The sequence below is a fragment of the Acromyrmex echinatior genome, chromosome 10 (genome assembly GCF_024713525.1).
Source record: "Acromyrmex echinatior isolate Ae372 chromosome 10, ASM2471352v2, whole genome shotgun sequence".
Lineage (NCBI taxonomy): Eukaryota > Metazoa > Arthropoda > Insecta > Hymenoptera > Formicidae > Acromyrmex > Acromyrmex echinatior.
The window spans coordinates 12,650,704-12,663,903 of NC_141861.1; positions in this window are offsets into that span (position 1 = coordinate 12,650,704).

Sequence of the window (13,200 nt, forward strand, 5' to 3'; positions counted from 1 at the left end):
ATTTATCACCTGAATTCCCCGTATTCATTCCTACTTCCCAAGATTGCACTTTCTCATCCCGGACAAATCCTCAGTTTTCAAGTTCTGTTAAGTCCAAGCACGCATAAAGCTGAAGGGGTGAACGCAACAGGAACCGAATTCTTAGACCAATTTGGCCGTGTTCAAGTTCCGGACCGCAAGGGAGCTGTGGGGGAGAACCAACACAAATCGGGAGCACGTCACTTCGTCCTGTGGCCTTTAAGGAGCTGGGGATTGAAGGGAGGACAAAATAGAAACTTCGCTCGTACTCCGCTAATCGAAGTCACGAGTCGAACATACCTTTTTCGTTCAAAGGGCTCAAATTGGATCAGTATATCAGTATATGAGGGCTGCTGTACAATACTTCGCTTGAATGGCGCCTTTAGAGGATGCTATGTGCAATAGAAGTTATCAGTTTGGTAAACTCTTATGTTTCTCTGAGTCAACTCCGATGACCTTGACATTGACGTATGTGGTCAAAATCATGATCTTGAATGACTTCTAATATGTTTTAGCCATCGCTTGTTCGTTTCGCTTACTCGTTAAAAAGTTATTGACAAAATAAGTTTTATAAATGGAATGTATGGAAGATGATCAAGTATAGCAAAAAATATGTAACAAATACTATCGATATTTCATTATGGATATTCTAATCTTCATTATTTGCTGGTGAAATATTATCACGACCCCAAAGTGCGTCACGGGAAGGCTAGGATTTTACACTTAATTTTTCTATTTTTTATTGATTTTTAATTTTTTAATTTTACATTTATTTTTATTTTATTTTATTTTATATTAAAATCAAAACTTATCTAAATTTGTTGACTCATTGCAATGATGCTTTGAAATCTATCAATCCAATCAACTTAGCATGGTATAGAGCCCACCGCCGAATAGTTTAGTCATGAACAGGAATTCCCTTCAAACGGGCCTGCATGAATTGCTCCAAACAATATTTGGTTACGGATTGCTATTTTTCCCGATGTATATCCTACTCCTCAACATATTTGTTGCATTTTTCGCTTCATTCCAGAATCTAAAATAAGAGAGTGAAAGAAGAAAAAAAAAGCAAAAAGACTAATGGTAATGACAATGTACGAAAAAATCTTACATGGAAGTTTATCTATAAGGGTTTTTTATCGCTAGTAATACCATAATCAAAGTTTCAAAATTCAAAATAGCGGATCCAATATGGCGACCAAAAAACATTAAAAGTAAAAAATTAAAAAAAAACAAAATAAAAATAAATACAATTAAAATAAATACTAATTAAATAATTAAATAATTAAATACAAATAAATACAAATTAAAAAAATTAAAAAACCAATAAAAAATAGAAAAATGAAGTACAAAATCCAACCGTAATCTCCCCATGACTTGGGATCATTATAATATTTTACCAGCAAATAACGGAGGGAGTATCTATAATGAAATATCAGCAGTACTTGTTACATATTTTTTGCTACAGTTGATCGTTTTCCATACATTCCATTTATAAAACTTATTTTATCAATAACAGGTAATAAGCGACGGCTAAAACATGTTAGAGGTCATTCAAAGTCATGACCTTGACAACATACATCAATGTCAAAATCATGTTGAAGTTGACTCAGAGGAATGTAGGAACACAAGAATTTTACCAAACTGATAACTTGTATTGCACATAGCGCCCTCTAGAGGCGCTATTCAAGTGAAGTATTGTACAATTAAACTTTACTCGGCAAAACCTTTCCAACAATATATAATTCATTCCAATTTGCGATTATCTCTTTGCGCATTTCCCTTGTTAGAACGAATACAAGGAGAAGTTTTATTAAATGAATCCCATAGTTCGACTTTATAAATGTAATTGAAAAGAAAGTAATTGATACATTTTTTATTTAATAAATTAAATTATACAATTTCAATGGTTCTTTGTATTGCATGCATTTCTGAGTTTGTGCGTGTATGTGGCAGAAGGGAGAGATTATAAAGAGGCTAGTGAGGGAATTAAAAAGGAAGGAGGTTTTTTTTCGTGAGATCTGAGAAAATTCGGTCTGATTTTCTCTGACGAAGAAATTGTTAGCGGGCGTACAAGAGCGACCGGCGAGGGGCAAACAATTACCATAAGGCGACGGCGACAAGGATTATAATTATATCGAGAACGCATTACAATGTTTTTATTTTCTTATGTATGGCAACTTTAAACGGAGAAAGAAAGAAAGAAAAGAATAATAAAAGAAATGAAATAAATGAATAAATAAACCAAATGAAATAATAAAATGAAATAATGAATTAAAAAGTGAGAGGGGCCGAAGAATAAAGAAATGCTGAGATGCTCATCGATGGGGGTCCTCAGGCCAACTTATGCGAGGTTAGTGATGTTTCTTCACTGATTCGAAATCTTTAAATCTCCCTAGCCAAGTATGCGAGGTCGATAGAATTTCTCTCGGACTGACTCTGAACTCTAAGTTTAAATGTTGGCCGATTAAGAAAATAAGAACTTCGGACCACTACGACTGTCCCCAGAGAAAAATTAAGAAAAAAGGCGCTGAGTTCCGCGAAATCAGGGTTTTTTTAGTAATCTGCCTTAATTAACAGCGCATTGATTGGTGAACAGGTTCGTTAATTAGATGATGGAACCTATTTCTTGCTTTCTAATTGATCAAGGTTCGGAATACGCTCGGGAGAAGAAGAATATTGACTGGAATCTGTAGCATGTGAAAGTATCATCCTTAATTTTATAATCTTAAAATTTATGAGAAAAGCGCGTGCAGTGTCGGCACGGGATTAAATATAATATCATTCTTTGAATGTCGCGTGTCATGTTTTAAATTTTATGATCACGGATTCGTGAGAATTATCCGCGACTTAACCGTTAGAAAATATCTTGGTGTCAGTCTTACGCTCCCAAAATGACTTTTTTATAGTTATTTATTAATGTGCGGGAATGCACCGCGCGGAAAGATTCGAGTGAGAGAATGGCACACGGTTGATATGATACATGACAGTAAAGAGAACTCCGTTTCTATGTAATTAAACAAAAGAATTTTCTTTAATATGCACAGTTACAAATTCAGAAAATATAATTAATTAAATATTAGATTAACAGAATATTAAATGCGGTCACCTTTTCCAAATTGTATTTGGAATCGCGGTGATGGAAAATCTCGGCGATTTTCTCGGCACTTCTCGAAAAGATCTGTCTTATAACGGTTTTCACTAAGCGGTTAGCACGGCGGTTTTACGAAACGATATAGTAGCGAGACTATGACTCTAAGAACTCTAAGCAGGAGGAACGGCGAGATCGAAGCATTTATTGCTTTCGGCCTGGGCTTTCTTCTTGGGAAAAATCCAATAAAATTTTGCCACAATCGTAATTATTGCGTGGCATTAGTTGTACAAAATTGATTGGCGCTTTGGATTCTTTTCTAACGACGTTCAACGTAACAGTCATGCGCGACAGAAAATCCGTACGTGGGATTGGTGACAGCGCGTGACGTATTCGTCGGAGCGCGGTGCTCGCGTGCGCGAATTGAATTGTTCTAGAACTTTCGATTGTCCGTTGCCGGTGCCTGTTTGCGTGTACCGAATTGTTTTAAAAAGACCAAAGGACGACGAATTCCTGACTTTGACGAGGATTAAGGTCAGGCTCGAGATGAAATCACGAGCTCACCTTATGCGTGCGTTCAATAACAATTACTGTCGGTCGATCGAAAGAGTTCTTACTTTTTTTCCGAATTACCGATCTCAATTAATTTTATTAAGTTTTAGTTATTTATTTTCTTCTTCTAATCGGGATGTTCAAATGTATCTTCGATGTCTCATTTAGTCTCTCTAGTCTTCGCTCACGTGCACCGATTTTTAATTTATCTTATTCGACATTTACGAGGAGATACTGGAGTCTTCGCTTTTAGTCGTCGTGGGTATTACCAAGCTCCGCATGGAGCTGAAGGGGTAACGCAACAGGAACCGAATTATTAGATCGATTTGGTCGTGTCCAGACTCTGAACCGCAAGGGAGTCGCGGGAAGGATCAACGCAAATCAGGAGACACTTCGCTTCGTCCTAAGCAGGAGATCGAATGGAGGACGAAGTGGAAATCTTAACTCATGCTCCGCTAAACGAACACGAGTCGTACTTTTAATTTAAAGGGCCCAAACTGGGTCAGTGTGCCGGAAAGGCGCACTTTAACGCCAGATACGCTAATACGTCCGTATGCCCTGGCTTTCGGTTATGGAACTTAATCCAAGTGACCGGGGAGAGGGCGAAGTGCAATTGCGGGAAAACTTACAATAAATACAAGGAGAAGTTTTTCAAATTAACAAACGAAGATTTAGTTTAATAGTACTACAATAAAAACAAATTTAGTAATACATTTTTCTTAAGTATTGTATAAAAATACAATCCTTTGGTTCTCTATTCTGAAATGTGTAGCGTACGGATTTATGTATGTGTGAGTGTATGTATATGTGTGTGCGTGTAGAAAGAAAGTTGCGTGTAATATGATGTTATTTTGTGTGAGAAGGATTTGAAAGGAGGAGGGAGAAATTAAAGTTGTGTAGGGTCATATGGTTGGAGGGAAAGAGGATTGATGGAAATGAGGAATGGTATGGGAACTAAAAATAAAAAATGGATCCTGCGATGCTGACTATTACTCGGTCATTAGTGAAAGGAATAAAGTAAGACATATTCCAACAATGGGCGTTATGAAAGAAAAGAGGAAGGAGATTAGCGGGAGAGTAAGCGTCAGGTTGAACAGGAGGAATTGAGGAGGTGGTATGCGAGACAGAAAATTCCGCAATCGGGGGTGATGTTATCGGATGTGAAACAGGGGGAGGGAAGAGGTCATCGAAGAAGTTTGTGGACAGATCGGAGACAGGGAAGTAAGAAATTTCTAATAGCGGTGATAAAGTCGAGGGTGGATATTGAACGACCGGAGTCTGTTCTTGGACCGATGTTTGAATTAGCGGAGATTGTTCCCGAGAGTTTTGCGCGGTGTTAGAGCGGACACGAGCGGTGAGTTGGCGCGCGTTGTTAATTTCCGATGACGGTAATGAGGGGCGAAAGAACTCCGTGAATGCACTAAAAATTTGGTCGTCTTTAAAGAGATCATACAAGAAGAAAAGGAATCACACAAGAAAAAGAAGGACCAGTGTACTGCAGCGAAATCATGGATAACAACATATGTCAAGTTCAAGGTCATTGGAGAGTAGTTCTTTATACTATATAATTACTCTTTTTTTTATCTAACATTTTTTGACGAAATTTTTTTGCTGGAAATGAGACTTCTTTTTTTAAACGTTCGCCATTTTCATAAAAATCAATATTTCGAAATATCAATACGTATTTCTTTAGTCCTTATTACGTAGAAGATAAAAATTTTTGGCTTTTTGTTTCAGGTGCAACTGAAAGGTCAGGTCCCCGCAACGCTGATTTAACAGTCGCAGCAAAATAATATTTAGTACAGCGGCTCTAGTCGCCATTTTGCATTAAAAAAAGAGATGAAAAATACATAATTTTAAAAATGGAGTAAAAAATGTTCGTATATTTTCTTAAAAAATTAACACAATGTCATGGTTTATTTCGAGTTATAATTAACTTTAATATAAATTAACAGATGTTTCGACTTACAAAGCCTTCTTTAGTGTCGCAATGCAGAAACATAATCCTACATTAACGAATAAAGAATAATGGATACAAAATTGAAAAACTCTCAATGGTAAAGTGTTAAAAAAATAAAAGAATATAAAAAATATAAAAAAAATTCGAACGTCAATAAGTATCCCGCCAGATGACAAAAAGCTAGAAACATTTTAATACTTCACTCAACAGTAAATCAATTATGTTCATCGATAAAATAGATTTGCCAAATTCCTCGATTGAGATCGAGAATCCAGTTTGTCACAGACTTGATCAAACGATTTGAGAATTCTTTAATTTTATTAGGTGTATAATTTGCTTCCGCCGTTTTCTTATAGATGGCTTTAGCGGTAAGTGGTAGTCGAAATAAATAGATCATAGACGTACAATAAACTTGACCATCTGTCAACATAACCCCATAGAAACATTAGTCGATTTGTGTCTGCATCATAAAGTTATTCTCTATTGAAAATGTCAGTTTACGAGTCAAATTCTCGTCATTTGCGGGAGGTTTTATTTTCTGCTTCAATATGAAGAAATCTGCGGCTGAGGCTCATCGAATGCTCTCAAATACTTATGCAGAGGCCACTATTAGTGAAAGAATGTATCGTAAGTGGTTTCAACGTTTCAAGAACGGTGATTTTGACGTCGAAGACCGGCATAGCGGTGGAAGAGAGAAGGTTTTCGAAGGTGCAGAATTGGAAGCATTACTTGATCAAGACTCGTGTCAAAATCAAAAAGAATTGGCACGATCATTGGGAGTGACTCAACAAGCCATTTCAAAACGCCTCAAAGTCATGGGAATGATTCAGAAGCAAGGAATTGGGTGCCATACGAGTTGAAGCCGAGAGATGTTGAACGGCGTTTGTTTGCTTGTGAACAGCTGCTTGAAAGGCAAAGATGGAAGGGATTTCTGCATCGCATTGTGACTAGGGACGAAAAATGGATTCATCACGATGACCCCAAGCGCAGAAAATCATGGGGAGATCCCGGCCATGCTTCCACGTCGACGGCCAAACCGAATATTCACGGCTCCAAGGTTATGCTCTGTATTTGGTGGGACAAGCTCGGCGTAGTGTTATGAGCTGTTAAAACCGACTGAAACAATCACAGGCGATCGGTATCGAACGCAATTGATGCATTTGAGTCGAGCATTGAAAGACAAACGGCCGCAATGCAACGAGAGACATGATAAAGTGATTTTTCAGCATGACAATGCTCGATCCCATGTTGCGAAAGTGGTCAAGACGTACTTGGAAACGTTGAAATGAGAAGTCCTACCCCACCCGCCGTTGTTCTCCAGATGTTGCTCCCTCTGACTATCACTTGTTTCGATCAATGGCCTGGCTGACCAGCACTTCCGGTCTTATGAAGAAGTAAAAAAGTGGATCGACTCAAAAGATGACCAGTTTTTTCGACGCGGGATTCGTACGCTGCCCGAAAGATGGGAGAAAGTAGTGGCCAACGATGGACAATACTATAACCAGTTTTTTACAGTAAAGCCTCGAATTTCGGAAAAAAAAACGGCGGAAGCAAAGTTATACCTAATATTAAGTGTTAATATAATTTAATTAAGTATTAATTATTAAGTATTATATTTATCAAGAATTTTATAATATTGGTAATTTATATAAAATACTATAACCTAATTTCTCCATTAAAGCTCCGGTTAAGTATAATAAAGATACTATATATATAATTTTATAGCTAAAAATTTGTTCTATAAAATCCTTAAAACAAATTTTTCATTACTTTCATTGCTTTCTCCAAAAAAATTTCTATGATGTTCCCTGATGTTCGTTCTTGTCTAATTCAATAGATGAATTAGACAATTTCATGCGGCGAAGCTTGATCGCTGGCGAATTTCCCCCACTCGGCCGATTTATGCGAAAATGCGTAGCCAGCGAAGAAACGTTCATAGTTCGACAATGATTTGGAATGCGTTCTAAATTACGCATAACAAGGGATATTATATTCTCGAAACACATCGTCCCTGTTGCTCTGTTCTTGGTTTTATCTCGCTCTTTATTTTTACTAGTCTCTATTAATTCCTCGCACAATTTTCGCTATTTGCAGTCGTTGATTCGTACTGACTCGCTAAGACTCGTACTGTGACTCGAGAGTCACAGTAATATGCTCCTCGGCACATAAGGTATCATATTATTCTTTAACAAGTCTTGTCGTCTCATGTAGATGTTATGCCGATGATGAGAAAAGATGCCAGAAAAGATACCAGATTACGATGTGCAGTAATGAATCTCAAAAGATCGGAGCATTTCGGCTCGAGCGTTGCATTATTCATTATATTTTTGCAAAAAACGGGCCCGGCATTAAACGTGCCTTGCAATACTATTTGCTATTTGTGATGAAATCTGTATTATCTCCTTTCGAAGGCAAGAGCCATTACGTAAAGAAGAAGATCTGCACCAGTTAGTACGGAAACGTGTATAATTAATAAAGGAAAATTGAAACTAACGGAAAAAAGTAATACAGAAATTTATAGCAATCTTGAGGAAAATAGAAGTATACCGATTACAGGAATTTGTTCAGTAATGTTATATACAATTCTACCAATTTTTATAAAAAAATTTTCGTAATGTTTTAATAATAATTAATATTGTTTGTGTGTGACATTGGTGTCACCTTGTACGGAAGGTTCACTTACCAAGGCGGCATGTAATAACGACGACTCTCTATGTTGTAATAATTGAAACTTTATTCGTTAGTCGAAATTAAGATTTATTCAAAGCTGGCGGTAGGCGATGCTTGTAATCCGATGACTGCGTTCAGTTAGACGCGTGCATGTATAACTTGCACTTGGTACGACTTTGAATATCTTCTCGCAACCGTTAGGCAGAATTCATATTGCGAGCAGCAACAAGACTGGCAAATCTCGCCAGAAACTCAAATAATTCTCGCGCACTGAATGCTCTCGCGGTACGTGTATATCGGTAACGTTACGTGACAAAATACAGCGTTGAAATGCGATGAAACTTCGATGTTGTTCGCTCTGAATATTCGGGATAAAATCCGTTAAGCGCGACTATCGATAGATGATCCATATTGATCGGGATCGGGAAGCGAACTGAACTTTCGCATGCGGAATGTGTGCGCGATAGTCAATTTTTCTCGCAAGGGGGATCGCGTGCCATCTAAGATAGACAGCGTGATTAGAACAGGAGCGAGATACACGCATGTTTTGAACGAAATGACGGTCGCAGGCATAATTGAGGGACGGCTCGATGTCTATGAGCTGTTTACTTGCTATGCTCGAGAATATATTTAAATTAACAATGATTCCGGAAGAAATATAATTATACAAAAAATATATTTATTCTTTATGTAGTGTTATTTAATGTCTTACAGTTATAAAATTATATTTTATTTGATATAAATTATAGATTAGAGAAGAAAAATAGTGAATTATTGTATATAGATACAGAAATACAGCCTGCATAGATGAGACAAATGCGTTGCGTTGCAAGTTGAAAAGTGGGATATTGAAATTAGAAGAATACGTACTGAATTGTGATCTTTAAATAGTCAACTTCAAACTGCCATTACAAATACCAAACTCTGGCTGACAGAAAGTAAAGTATTTAAGATCTGACAAAAAAAGAGTTAGAAAATGCTAATAAATTATTGAAGAATATCCAACAAGATGAGTTGCATATCTAATTCTGTGACATGTTCAATACATTATTATTGGTAGCATATATATTTAATTACTTATCTTATATTACTGGACATTTATTATAATATTAAGATTAAAGCTTATATTAGGAGAACTCCCCTCAATGACCGTGACATATGTTGTTAAGATCATGATCTTGAGTAACCTCCAACGGGTTTTAGCCATCGCTCGTTATCCGTTATTAATAAAATAAGTATAAGAAATAATATCTCTTTTGTATACTACATAAAAAAAAATTTTGTTTTAAAATAAATTTTCAGCTATTATTATAATTACACTCGAGCCAATTGCGCATTAGTCAATCATAGCGTTAGAAAAAAAACAAAAAACTCCCTATGCAGAAGTGTACGAGATCTAATAAAAAAATAAGCGAACTTTTTGAATTATTTTGCAACGGAGCGTCCTAGCGACTGGGGTTGCAGCACTACAATCGTTATAATCTTCCGAATAATTAGCCTTTTTTAAAATTGTTTACATCTCGTTTAGTTCAAAGTTATTACTATTTGAGTGCAAAACGTGTTTTAATATTCATGGCGATTTTCGCCTCAAACTGAATTTTTATTTTGGAAAGAGAAAGTAGAAGAAAAAGACACAGGAAGCAAAGTCTGGAGAACTTGGGGAAGAACAGTCATCTGATTTTTTATACAAAACTTGCGAATTGACAAGGCTGAGTGGGTAAGCGCATTATCATGATGAAGGAATCATGAGTTGTCTCGTCACAAGTATGGTCTCCTTTTACGAATTTGTTCGCGCAATCTTTTTAAAACGACATTGTAGACGGTTGATTGTTTGACCTTAAAAAAAAATTGCAAAAATTCTCTTCGAAGTGAAAATCGCCACGAACACTAAATCACATTGCACTCAAATAGCAATAACTCTGAAACTAAACGAGATGTAAACAATTTTTAAAAAGCCAGTTACTCGGAAGATTATATTATAAGTGCTGCAAACCGCACATCGCTAGGACGCTCCGTTGCCGAATTCAAAAAGTTCGCTTATTTTTTTATCAGACCTCATATGTCACTGTGATCGGCAACGAGCAATTGCAATAATGTGCAAGTAAATTACTTCCTAAATTTTATGCTTTAAAAACAAAAATTCTCTTAGAAAATATTACTTTTTATATAATTTTTGTTTTTAAAGTAGAAAATTTATGATTTTGTTACTTTACGTAAAACAAGATTCAACTCACATCCCTCTCCTATATAGGAACATACAACCTTTCGAAAAGCAAGATTACCTCACCTCTCTCCTACTTAAAGATGAACGTTTTTCCTACTTTCCTTCTTGACCCATACAGTACAGAATGTCGCTGAGATATTGCAATGTTGAAGTGCCATTGTTTTATCATTTTGTATAAATTATATATTGAAATCTATTTTATTTTTTAAAAATTAAAAATAAAATGTCTTGTAAATAGAAAATTTATATCACTTAAATTGATCTTTTAACGAAACTCATTTCTAAACGATATATGTTTACGCGAGAATCGGCTGCGCGTGCAGAACGCTCATACAGCACAGAAAGATAGCAAAATGATTGCAAATATATCTCATTGCAATGTTGTAATATTGCAAATAGACTGCGCAATGTATTTGTTGCAATGTCATAGCATCATAAAAATGTCCGCCTTCAGCAAGATTGCGCTGTAACAATGTTGCAACACAATGTATTTGTAATTAATGATATTAAAAATAGGTCTCTTATTATTACTGAATGTAATTTGAAATACAACTTGTGATACAAATAAAAAAATTCAGAAAAAAAACTAATCAATATATATATATTATATTATTATATATAATTTTATATATTCATAATTGTATATAATTATTATATTTTATACTTAATTGCAATTAATAAAATTGAATTAATTAATATGAAAATTTTTAACAGACGTTGCGTTTCAATGGACATTAGATGTTTCTGCAATGTCTCTTTAACATTGAATCTACATTTTGCAATGTTACTGTAATATTCGTAATATTGCGAATCAATGTTTCTGAGAAATTGATTCAACGTTAGTGTGCTAGAGGTACGTGACTAGAGATGCGTGACTTTTCACGCAAAGCGAGGCCTACTCTACCTTCTTTTCTGCTCAGAGGCACGCAACTTTATAGATAGAGGGGGTGAAATTCACTTTGCGAATACTACATTTTGCTGAAATCGGAAGATTTTTATCGGAACATTTCCGTAACATTTCAACATATTGATTCAGCCATTTTGAATTTTCAAATTTTAATATTATCCGTTTTGTTTCTCAGGAAACTGCTCAGGAACTGTTCGAGGTTACTCCGAACGAATTTAGCGTACTTGACAATGTTCTTTTCGGAAATCATAGAAGGCAATCAGGGATTTTCGAAGTGAATATTTGGTTCTGTTCTATTACCTGGGCACATTTCAAATACAATACAAAATATATCTTGTATTTTGTATTTCAAGAAAGTCATTCGACGTATTTTGTATTTTAAATACAATTTCAATTTATTTTGTATTTGAAACGCCAAAAAAATCCTTGATAATAATCCTTGAAGCAACGCGAACAGATCTATTGGCTACGTTCGAAAACGTTAGGATTATAGTAGAGAACGAGACATAACGAGATGTAATTGTCGTAGAGTAAAGCCCATGGTTGATACAAAAACGTAAGGCAGTAACACGTAAGCAATATTATAAAGTAAGCAAATTGACTAATCACAGTAGAGACCGTAAAACCAGTAGCTAATGTTATGTTTCCTTATTGTTTATGTCTTACAGTCTTACGTTGTATAATGTGTCATGGGCTTTAGACAGAGAAGAACGTTGATGTCGTAGTCAGGAAACTAACTAGTCGGGAAAATGCTAGGCACGCAAAAATATTTGGAAATATATATTGTATTAAAAAGTATTTTGTATTTAAAATAAAAAATTTGAAAATATTTTATATTTTGTATTTAAAAAAATGTTTATATTTGAAATTCAAATTTTAGACGTATTTTGTATTTGAAATACTCAAAGAAAGTGTTTTATATTTAAAACAAAAAAATGAAATATTTTATATTTTAAAAATATTTTGTATTTGAAATACAAATTTTGAAAATATTTTTGAAGTATTTTGTATTTTGTATTTCAAAATCGAAAGATGGAAAGTATTAAATATTTTATATTTTGTAATTTAAATACTTAAAATACAAAATATTGGCAATCTTATAGCGTTTTTCACTGGACCGCACTGAGTGCGCACTAAAAACTCATTCAGTGACAGAAGCACTGCACGAAATTGCCGAAGGTACGAATTTCTTGCACTCCCAGTTAAACACATTATAATGTACCCATAGAGTTGAGAGGAAGTGTCCCATTTGATCACGTTTCATTTGACCACTGTCCAAATTGACCACGTTGCGATTGATCAAGTTGCAATTGGCTATTGCAAATGATCATGTTGCAATTGACCACTTGTTGCAAATGACCACGTTGCAATTGACTACGTTGCGATTGACCACAAGTTGCAAATGACCATGTTGCGATTGAATACGAGTTGCAAATGGCCACATGCGATTGACCACGTAATGCAAATGGGTATATAATAACCTAATTTAACCTTGGAAAAGTTATGACCGGATTTTTAATTTATCACGTTAAAATATTATATAATTTAACTTCGTCACTTACTAATTACGATCGCCACTCTGTTTTACCTTGCCAACAAAGAAGGTATTTCACTAACGCAGTTAATGGTCAATAATGGGAGTAAGCTCACCTCGCTTTTTTTTGTTAAGTGAGACATTTTCGTCAGTTGATTTCCGTAGCTGGCAGCAAACTCGAAATAATCCAAAAGAGTTGATTGTTCTCTAAAAATCTTGTTAAATAATGTCTAAACGCTTCAAA